Source organism: Periplaneta americana, chromosome 1 (assembly GCF_040183065.1).
Source record: "Periplaneta americana isolate PAMFEO1 chromosome 1, P.americana_PAMFEO1_priV1, whole genome shotgun sequence".
In the NCBI taxonomy this organism is placed as follows: Eukaryota; Metazoa; Arthropoda; class Insecta; order Blattodea; family Blattidae; genus Periplaneta; species Periplaneta americana.
Window position 1 is genome coordinate 83,253,707 of NC_091117.1, and position 12,753 is coordinate 83,266,459.

The window sequence follows — 12,753 nt, forward strand, 5'->3', positions numbered from 1 at the left end:
AAACATTAGAATTAATTTGTACTACACAATTCTTATTTAAATTAGAACAGTAAGCGCCTATTAACTATAATATGAAAGTTAAGTCTTATGATTTTATTGGTACACTTTAAGACTTATATAAACTGTACATAGTGATTAATTAATTTTGTATAAATTTACGTAAAATAGCTATAGTAAAAATATTGTAATTATTTCTAGCATTATATTTTATTTACAAAGATCGACAATAGAAAGTTACATAAATGTTGTTATATGTTGACATTGGTTTAATCGTGCGTAATAAATTAATATATTTAAGGTAGGGACCTTAATAACACAAAAAAAAGAGAGATTGTCCTCTACACTCGCGGAAAGTTCTGGCCGTTGGAGGATTAAAAACTCAGAGGGAAGGTACACCTTCTTCTAGTATAATTTTACCATATATCAATATTTTTTTCTTCAGATTCTATAGGTTCTTTGGAAGTAAAACTCGGCATTCTTAATATACACAGCCTGTACATCACTGAGCAATTTTAATATTTTTGGAAACCTAATAGTTATTTTTTTTAATTATGGAAATTTATGGAGTATTTTGTTCAGCCAGACAGGGCTTAACTAGTAACTCAAAAAGTATAGGTACTTAAGATGTTTTAATGAAACTTTGCATGCATGTAGAAATCTGCCATATGAACAACATACTCTAAAATATTTAATGATGAATGTATTGTTTATTAAGAAAATAATGTTGATAATTTTTTTAAATTTAATATGAAATCAATATTTAAAGTAATATGTTGTACATTCTATATTACAGTACCTATGTTGTTCACAATAGAGACCTGTACATGCATACAAAGTTCCATTTAAATACTTACTTTTTCAGTTATCAGGTAAACTCTGTCTGACTGAATAAAATATTTCACAAATGTTCATAATAAAAAATAGCTGTTCTGTTTTAAGTTAAAAAATATTAAAATTGCTTACTAATATAGAGATAATATACAGAATGTCTCAGGAGGAATTTGAAATATTTCAGGATAATGTAGTTTGAGTTAACCTACATCGATTTAATCTGATATACCTATGTCCGAAGTTTAGCTGTTGAGGAGAAATACTAGAACATCTTGCAGTTCCGTGTACCATACTTGACGTAATACGCCAGATATTTTGCACAAGGTAGAATCTGAGCACCGCAACACAAGCGTAACATACATAACGGAATACACATTCACTTGACATTTAATTCGTATATTCGCATAGTAAATATGCAGACATGCTTATTGGAACAACACAAGGTGCCGTATTTTCAATAATATATTATATCACAATATTATAAAACGTAGAAATGAGTCTATAACGCCTCTCTCCATTTAAAAGTTTCCTCATCAATAACTTCCAGACCGTTACATTTCGGGCATAGGTATATCACGTGAACTGATGTAGATTAACCCAAACTACATTATCCTGAAGTATTTTACATTCTCCCTAAGACACTCTGTATATTAAGCATTCAAATTTGTATTTTCAAAGAATCTATAGATTGTGAGAAAAGAATATTATGCTGATGTATAGTAAAATTATACTAGTGGAAAGTGTACCTCCCCCTACACGAAATTTGCAATGAAATATAGAAATAATTCCATATCATATAAAACAATTATGGTTTATTTAACGATGCTCGCAACTGCCGAGGTTATATCAGCGTCGCCGATGTGCTGAAATTTTGTCCCTCAGGAGTTCTTTTACATGCCAGTAAATCTACTGACATGAGCCTGTTGCATTTAAGCACACTTAAATTCCATCGACCTGAGCCAGGGTCGAACCCGCAACTTCAAGCACAGAGGACCAGCACTATACCGACTGCGCTATCCAGGCCAACTCCATATAATATATTATAGCTAATTATCTAAGGGGAAAGCATTTGTTATTCTGCATTTCACCGTCTCACTTGTCAGAAAATTTTCTTCCTGATTTCTTGTATTGTATAAAATTGGCTGACACATTAGATAGTGAAGTATTACCGGTACCGAAGAAAATATGTCTGCTTACGTAAAATTAATTGGTATCTGCTGAATTATTCCTTCTTATTTTTTCTTCAGATATTTCCTACGAGAAAGCGATGAAGAACGTCTCATTGTTAACATAAATCTATTTGTTACGTGTGATTGAATCACTGAAGCAAGGTCTAATACACTTTAACATTTACACCAATTTCAAATGTTGATTTTCGTGAATAAAACGGGTGTTCACCATTCAAGTTGATCCATTTAGACCACTTTAAAATGTTAATTTTCGTGAATAAGAGTTATCATCATGACTCGCGACGGCCAACCTTGGCTACGCTGGGAACACAGTTCGACCAATTTAGGCTGTTTCCAATTATCTTAACCGGCGGACATCCGATATTATAAATACTGGTAACATACAAATAGTCATTTTATGTGAATTTGTGAAAAATGAAGTACATAACCTATATCTTTATAAACAGCAAGATTTAGAAATGAAATGTCTCAATTTTGAAAATTATAAACAAAGTTTTTGTGTGCAATCCAAAACAGAACTTCAGCTTCTTATTTGAGTGGGTATTAATTGATTTTCTTTGAGAATAGTTCAAGAAAATATATTATCAATAGCAATATTATTATAACACGATATCTGAAAAGAAAATTGTAGTGAAACACGTGAAATTCTGATGATAAAGAATGTGCTTTCTTCTTGACGCTTCTTTCTTAAAATCTTTAAATAGGCAAAACATGGATACTTTAATATGAAGAAATATCATGTGAATCAGAATCTAGTTTTATATATTACAGTTTCAATTTTTTTTTTCATTTTTGTCAATTAAAATTTGTAATGTTGCATGCGTTATTTTAATCATACTTTGTTAAGCCCTTAAAATGTACACTCTCAGGACCTTTATCTGCCGCATTCATATCGAAAGTATCAACCATGCATTTTGTGAAGCATCGTAAAGCTTAATATGATTTAAATTGCTCTGAGTATTAGCTAATTTTATTAGTGATTCTCTCTTACATTGTTCATTACAACAGCTCTCATCCTAAGACCTTGCAGATCATTTCTCCGGCTGTAATAATTTCCTGCAGACCAGGCTGATGCTCCTAGCCGACATTCAGCCACAGGGAACATCTGCAGCTTCCCGGAAGCGTGGACGCGGTAAACTTCTGTTATTTGCATAATCCTCTTGCATTCCTGTGCTATCAACAATTCGCTATCAAATGCCACATCTATATTCATGAATACTTCCTCCAAAGAGCTAGTGGCAGTGAACATTAACCAAACTCCAATAGAAAAACCTCTTGTCTGTCTTGATATCTGAAAATTTAATGTGTTTATTAAAGGGGTTTATACATCTTTCACTAGTATAAATGTAGGGAAATTAAAAATTAAATTTATTTAGATCCCGAATTAATATTGTCCTGCAATTTGGTACAGTGATAAGACAATACTTCTGGATTAAGAAACAATTTTTAGACTCCGAAGAAGTTATTGTTAAACGTAATTACGTTTTAAATTTTGTTTGCAGTTAGCCTGTACAGATTCGATGAGCGCGCAAGCCGTTAAGCGACACAATCTAAATTTCACATTCGCCGAACTATGCATTGGCAGTGATAGTCACATACATTGACCATCAATGTCCCCGGGCCTTTGTCCTGTAGATTTTTGTCTATGGGTGTGAATGAAAGACGAAGTGTACAAAAACAAATTAAATACGAGGGACATATTGGTAATTCGCATTATGAATAATGCTTCCCTCGTAAAAGAACAAGACGAGAGAAACACTTACTACTATTGTCAGCAGAGCGGAAAAGTGCATTGAAGTGGGTGGTGGAATTTTTTAACCATTACCTTTAACTACTGAAATGTACTGATACCTTGTAAATATGTAATAAATGTAGGCTAATCATTAAATCATTCGTATTTTCTTCTTGTCACTTCTAACGATTCTTATGCGTAACATTCAGATAGCTGTGCTTCCACATCCATTGAAAATTGGACACATGTACTTTTTTTACCACTCTTAAAATATTTATTATTCTTCCTGAACTAACATGTATATATATTTTTATTTTTACTGCGCAAAAAAAAAAAAAACACACACACACAAATGGTATTTTGTACAACAACTTTTAAATTATCCGTCCGTGTATAGGATTTCACAATGAAATTGCTTAAATACTTGAGATTTGTCTTTGTTGGAAAGCAACAATATGTGTTTAGCGATCATTTATGACTAAAAAAATATTCACTTATATTAGTTAAAAGATCTTTGAAAGTCACTGAAGATCACGAATGTCACTGTGTAATAATTTAGGTCTCATCTTCTGTCGTATGTTATAGGTATATGTTGTTACGGATTCTAGTCAAATCCGTCGGGATCAGACGTTGAATATCACTTTTCAATGCAACAGCTTTTGAGCTCTACCACTGGAGTTTTCTACAGCTTTATATTTCAGGACATTACTAAGAGTTTATTAATTTATTAACTTTTCCAGATCTTCCTTGTGGTTATGATCTAATATACAGTATGTTACAGTACTATCTCTACTTTCTACTTATCATCAATCGCAAGGAAGTCGAGTTCTTACACCTGATCGAAACCTGTTTCCTGGCGGACGCTCTATCAAAGCAAATTCATTCTTACCTGCTGTAGAAGTAAAGAAGGAATCTCATTTTCAAGAATTGTGAAAATCGGCCTGGTATTAAGACACTGATGCTCCTCCAGGACTTCAGTACGTAGATTCTGGATAGCAATTGATACAGTAGCCGCTCCTTCTTCAGATAGAAGTTTACGAAGCATAGTAGTTAACCGACGATGTCGCAGATCTGCTTGGACATGAAGATGGGAATTAAAACTTGCAATCGTTCTTGGTGTATTTCATTCCACTCATATTATTTCCGACTAATAAAACAGTCAGACTGTAGGAAGTGCATTAAAATGATTGATAGCCTATACATAGGGACCACCACTGTCAACGAGTTGTAAATCTTTATTAAATAAATCTGTCTGATAGGTAGAAGAGAACAGAAAAACATTGTCAACCATTTCTATCTTATTTTACACAATCGTTTGTCACAATTAAACATTGGACTAAAGCTCATGGATTGCACTTTTTCGAGTAATTTCAGTGTTTCGTGAACTTTTTGTGTAGCTTTTGATGAAAGTTGATATTTTAACTCTAATAAAATGTTGATGAGATTTACTTAAGTACTACCACTACAAAATATCTTACTCATACTAACTTTGTTCATACAGTCACGCTTGTAGACTCTTATCGTTGATGGCCAGTATAGAGTTGGCATTACAGAATAGTAGTACAGATCCATCATTTTACCCGCGCTCGCTTTCAGCGCGTGGTCACAGGCACACACAGCTCGCCTGCCGACACCCAGTCCCCGTGCGATTCACGGACCGACACGACACACACACATCAAGATAAATCGGATGAACAGACAAGGCTAACTTAGTACCATTATTTGGAAATTAAAATTGTGAAGGTGCATAACATTGCTTACCTTGACAAAGAAGCTGTTGAAATTGCTCTCCTTGTGCTATTTCTTATCTATGTTATTTTGTCGTTTTGTATGGACGACATTTTAGTAATTTTTCCTCTTTGTGTGTTGAACCGTAGACGATTCTTACTCGCTGACCTAACTTAGAGAAGTTCTGATTGAGAACATTTATCACAAAGCTTTCTTTCCCTTTGTTAAAACTTGACATCCTCGATTGTTTTCTTATCCAATACTGTTCCTGTTGTTTCGAATTTGTAGGCTATTTTGTGAACACCACGTCTGTTACGCGGATCAACCCCAGGGAAGCGTTCCCGACATGCTCCACGACACTGAGCAAATGATTATTTTTTTAATAAAATTACAACAAATTGAAACACTTTCTTCTACATTAAATTTTTACACCTTGCTCATGCACTCACAACCTGAACGCCTTGCCTTGTTTGTAGCTGATCTTGTACACCGTACTTACCTCTACCCGTTCCTGGGCTGGCGCGCTCTGCTCGGCCGCGGAACATTGCCACTGAAAGCGAGCCCGTATAAAATGATGGTTCTGTACGTACAAAGTAACGAAATGTTCCGTATAGTCGCCATGGTAACCCCAAGCACCCCGTTTATTGTCATTATTGATTTAAGGCAGCTAATGTTTTCTTTTAATGTTTTCTATGTGCCTCCGCTCACCGCTGATCTCGAGGAACTTTGCCACCGGATTACAGCTGCCGTGGCTCTGGTCAATCGTGACATGCTGGAGCGTGTATGGGGCGCTATGGATTACCGCATGGATGTGTGTCGTACATTGAACACCTTTGAGGTATGTAACAAAACTTGGAGAGTTATTCTACTGCAGTGTAAAGTAATTTTTTTATTCATTGTGTAGTTTAGTAGTTATGAATTTTTAAAATGTTTCACGGACTAATGAATAGCCCTGTGTATACAGAACATTATTCCTACTAAGAGATGAAATATAAAATATCGAAAATGGACTTGCGATAAACTTGGCAGGGGTTAGGTAAGACAGACAAAAAGATAGCTACAAATTATTCTACTTATAGTAGTTTATAGCTAAATGTGAAATTACTAACCTGCTTTTGGTGTGGTGATTATGAAAATATTTTTGGAATGGTAGTGCCTCTGGATAGTTAGAACTGTATTGCTTACAGTTTCAATTGTTAGAGATTGTATTAATGTGCTGTACATTGAAAATGTGATTATTGTTGTTAACAATAGATGTGATGTTGAATTCACCATCTTGTCCTAATATGCTTCTTGGCAGAGCCTGTGTTTCATGATCGTTTTGTGCTTGTTTGTCTTTCCTTCATTATTTTAACTGTCAGTAAATATAACAGGATCTATAATAACATTTATTTCATCGGCAGCTCGCTGTTGATCCAATTTGTCTGACGGCATTATTTATTTTCCTATGTCTATTCTTTAGACAATACACAATAGTTTCCTTTAATGGGCACACGAGCTCGTAAAAATATTTTTTTCGAAGTACGCTCATCTGTATGAAATTACGTTATATGAATGCCACCCATGGTTATCTATTGGTTAGCAACTTGTCTTTGCAACCGAGATATGTAGTTACAGACCTGGACGACAGCGATCAATTTTAAGGATTATAAGAATGTTCAGCATGGCTGTCTTTCTGAATAAAAGTGAAAACCAAAAATCTCGCCTCTTAGATGTACGTTGTGTATAATAACTGAGTCTGCGTTTAAGACGTTGGATTGGGGACAACTCGTCACAAAAAATTGGTCACAGAGACAAGTCGTCATATAATTGAAATTCCTAACAGTATAGAGCTGGTCACGTGTTAATATTGGTCACAGGGGCAATTGGGTAATATTGGTCCAAGAAAATATAATACAAATTTGTATGTTGTATTGAAACGTTCCAGTAATTGTGTACAGACTCCTTTACAGCTCAAAAAATGTTTTTCAAACAATGTAGACTATAACAACGAATAATACATATTTATGGTTACCAGTGCATCAAGCCAGCAGCCTGAAACTAATTTGGAACTAGAGTGGATGAAATCGGGAGGAAATTAAACGCAGAATAAATATGGGAAATGCCTGTTATTATTCGGTTGAGAAGCTTTTGTCATCTAGTCTGCTGTCAAAAAATCTGAAAGTTGAAGTTATTAAACGGTTATATTACCGGTTGTTCTGTATAGTTGTGAAACTTGGACTCTCGCTTTGAGAGAGGAGCAGAGATTAAGGGTATTTGAGAATAAGATTCTTAGAAAAATATTTGGGGCTAAAAGGGATGAAGTTACAGGAGAATGGAAAAAGTTACACAACGCAGAACTGCAGGTATTGTATTCTTCACTTGACATAATTAGGAACATTAAATCCAGACGTTTGAGATGGGCAGGGCATGTAGCACGTATGGGCGAAACCAGAAATACATATAGAGTGTTAGTTGGGAGACCGGAGGGAAAAATGACCTTTGGGGAGGCCGAGACGTATATGGGAGGATCATATTAAAATGGATTTGAGGAGGATGGATATGATGGTAGAGACTGGATTAATCTTGCTCAGGATAGGGACCGATGGTGGGCTTATGTGAGGGCGGCAATAAAACTCCGGGTTCCTTAAAAGCCAGTAAGTAAGAAAGTAAGTGGATGAAATCCATTTTACAAAATCTGAAAGAGGCCATGACAAAATAATATTCTGATAACATTTTGTGACTACACAAATGGAGTAACAATTGAAGGAAATTTATTTTTCCTAATTTAAAAAAAGTATTATCTTGAAATAGGCCTTTAAATTATTGGACACTTTGGTATATTTATCTTCATAACTAATATGGACACCGGTAACAACAAAGGAAATAAGCGTAATGCATAGTTGAAATATGGCATATAAACAAATGCAAGAATAAAATAAATTACAGTTGCTTACAAAATAGAAGACCATATAAGTACAAACTTACTATTGTACCGTACATACTTTAAATTCAAAATGCATAGGTTATCTCTAAAATAGTAGTTGTTGATTACATAGCGTATGCCTTTTAATTATTCTAAGTGGATGTATTATTATTTCATTAATAAATAATTTTAAGAAGATAAATTATTAACAAATATATAATGATTGTAGCTTCATGATGCATGCTGTTGCTTCAGACGATGCCTAACTGCAATACCTGGATTGCTGAATGACTGAATGAATGGGAGAGAGGAGGAAATATCAATTGAAAGGTACACGATGATAATCGCGGCCTTGCAACTATTCCTGAAAATCTTGAATGGCTCAATGTCGTCTATCATAACCCAGATTCGTCCACCCGAGAAAGACTCGGACATTTGTTCAACCGAACACAGGATCATTCCGCCTATATATAGCGCCAGGCGTTCTGTAGGAATATATCATTTATATTTTTCGTAACCGATTGTGCATGACTCTAATACATGGGTGTCCAAACGCCTATAGAACCAGAAGGTATTGCACGTCAAGCATGCTCTGCTAAGGTCAATAACTTTCCATATAAAATAGGAAAAACGACCTTAAAGAATATGCGCTGCGGGTTGCTTACGCCAGGGGTTACCTCGTACGAGTTATATTTGGACATCTATGCTCTAATACGTACTGTATTCTGTATTTTAAACGCCTAGAGTTAATATTAACCTGATTTGAAAAAAAAAATTGTCAATACTGCACAGTATTGCATGTTAGTTGCTTTTTAAATGTATACACGTACTGTATTTTTTTACGCCTAGAGTTCATATTAACCTGATGTGTTCATTGCATTCAGTTTAATTAAAGAGTTTGTCTAATTTCTAATCAAAACACAGTTTTTTCAGTAACATCCGTTTTATCCGAGTTTTTCCTTATTTGAGATAGTCATGGTCCACATTAACTCGGATAAATTAAGACTCTACTGTACCTAATAAAATTACGAGCAACATTTTTCAATTTCAACCGGACTGGATTATCATTTTGAATTTTCGATGTCAAATAATAAAAAACATTAATTTTACTAAATCCATCTAATAACACTGAACAACAAGAATTTTGCTCCGACTTAAAATAATGTGTCCCTTATGGTTTGATGTGCGCTGAATCCGAAAATGCATCTCTTTTCTTCGTATCACGTAAGGTTTTGAGAAATATTATGATTTCACTTTACGATAAGCGCTCCCTAGGAAATATCTGGCACGGATTGCAGGTTGTAAACCAAAACAAAAGCTAATGCACTTTATGAGTTTATGACTTATTTCCGGTTTCTTACGGTTTCTGGAATATTCTTTTTGTACTTCTAATAAATAATCAGATATTGGTCCCTTCTATTCAGTAAATTTCATAACAGTTCAAAAGAGGTCCACGCAATGAACAAACAAGGGTGTGGTTTTCAGTATTTAAAAGACAAGTTTGCCAGTTTAAGGGAAGGAAAATTAAAGAGGACATTTTCATTGGTCCACAAATTTACAAAGTAATGGCTGACTCTTAGTTTGAGGAGAAACTTTCTGTTACAGAAGAAATGACATGGCACGCTTTCAAAGATATTTGTTCAAATTTCCTTGGAAATTCTAGGGCACAAAAACTATATAGGACTTGTTGTGGAAACCATGTTAAGTGCATATGGGAAAATGGGGTGTAATATGTCTCTCAAAATACAATTTTTACATTCTCATTTGGATTTCTTTCCTCCTAACCTTGGAGCGGTAAGCGACGAGTATGGGAAAATATTTCACCAAGAAATATCTGAAATGGAAAGGCGATATAATGGAAGATAATTATCCAGCATGCTTGCAAACTATTGTTGGTTCCTTGTAAAATACAGTCCCGGGTCTAGTTATATACAGAAGTCATCCAGAAAATTCTTTTAAATTCAAGTTCAAATTCCGAGATTTCTCTCATTATACGGATGAAATATTTGTATTGTTATGTTTTAAACTATGTAACATCATTTTTGTATCCAGTACACATTTTTCAAGTATTATGAGGCTTTTTGCATCCCTATTGTGTTGTAATTTTTCCAGTAGCAGTGAAAAAAAATTCGTAAAAAATTCAATCCATTTTCCCCGGAAAATGGTACGTGATGGGGCAATTTGGATTTTAATTTCATATTTAGGGCACACATATTAGTAATATTCACCAATTTTTATTTCGGAGCAAGACAAAAAGTAAAAATTTGTTTTTCAGTGTAATTAGTTCAGGAGATATCTTTGTGTACAGATAGACAGAATGCCCAAATATGCTGAAAACATGTATAACAGTAAAAAAATCGAAATGTTTTATTTTTACGTTTCTATCTTTTGCAACTTATGCTGTCATTAATGTCGAGTACTGTTGTATAGTTCATTTGAAGAGCATGAAATAACGTACAGTGCAATAAACTGAAACCACAACATTGTGATTGTTCTTTGTTAACCGTTTATAATAGAAGCAAATTCACATTACACATAGCCGTGGTCAATAAGTCTGCTGTCCTACTTGACTTATGACACCCGTCAGAAACCCAATGTTTACCGATATAAGACCCCGCTCAATTGCTATCGAGACATGGAGTGCTACTAAAGAATTGTAATATTTTAAAAGTGACAGAAACCACAAATAATTTTATATAATTGCCCTCAGCGTTCACAGGAAGAGGGAAGATGTGATTATATGTTGTTACGGAACGTTATTATCATACTCAGCTCAGGCAGTTTGTTAAAGCTGCTTAGCTCAGTATTTATGGTCTGACATTAGGAAAACACAACTCTCGTATAATGAAGTCTGCAGAATGACAAGCTTCCAAATAAGACAACAGAGGTTATAACATTGATAACGAAGAAACATACATACCCTAGATGGGATTGGACTTGACAACCTAGACTTACAAACCGTAGCCTTTGCGTTTACCGCAGAACTCCATCCTGGAGAGTATAGCTATATCGGATATTTTCTCGTGATAATTAATTCATTCATTGTTCTGCCCAAGGGCAGATCTTTCACTGCAAATCCAGCATTCTCCAATCTTTCCTATTTTCCGCCTTCCTCCTTGTCTCCGTATATGAACCATATATCTTAATGTTGTCTATCACATGATATCTTCCTCTGCCCCGAATTCTTCTCCCGTTCACCATTCCTTTCAGTGCATCCTTCAGCAGACAGTTTTTTTTTCTCAGCCAGCGATCCAACCAATTCCTTTTTCTCTTCCTGATCAGTTTCAGCATCATTCTCTTTTCACCCACTCTTTCCAACACAGCTTCATTTCTTATTCTGTCTATGAATTTCACACGTTTCATACTTCTCGATATCCAGATTTAAAATATTTTAGTCGCTTCTCTTCACTTCGTCGTAATGTCCATGTTCCTACCCCATACAATGCTACGCTCCACACAAAGCACTTCCCTGGCCTCTTCCTTAGTTATTTCTCCAGAGATCCGCAGAAGATGCTCCTTTTTATATTAAAAGTTTCCTTTGTCATTGTTATTCTCTTTTTGACTTCATTACATCTGCTCATGTTACTGCTTATAGTTCACCCCAATTATCTGAAGCTGTCCACTTGTTTTACTGCTGCGTTTCCAATTCGTACGTTTACCTACTTTATTCTTCTTCCGATAACCATAGTCTTCGTCTTTTTTACATTAATATTCATCCCTTCTGCTAAGAACGCCATTTCGTTAGCAAATATTATGCATTTTATTCGTATTCATATATATCCATAATATGCAATAAAGAATTAAATATGACTTTGTAGCCTCTACGCGCATAAGTGAAAATTCTGAATCTGTAAATGTGTAGTAGTTTAGTCAACTGTCCGAAGATAGCTTTGAAACTCGTGACATCAATAAGGCATCACTCATGAGGCTAACAAGACAGTAGATAACGGGGTAAAGTGGCCAGCTCCTGTCCTCCTCCATTGCATACATTGCTGATTAGTAACGTATTACACTAATCAGACTTCAGATACATACAAAGAATAATTGTTCTTCCTCTGGCACACATCTTCAAGTGAAATGTACTGCCTGATGGCTGTACAGAACCTCAATCAGAAGTAACATATGATGTAATGTTTTTAAATATTCGTGCAATAACAGAAATTAAGATTAAATTTATCACTTTTATTTCTCAAGTCTGAGTAGTGAACTATGTTACTAATCAGCGATGTATGCAATATAGGGGAAAAGAAACTGGCCACACTCTGTAATTATCTCCTGGCTTAGTTGACTCATGAATTGTGCTTTATTGGTGTCACTTATGAAGTTCAAACCAGTCTTCGGCCTGTTGACTTATCAAGAACAATGTC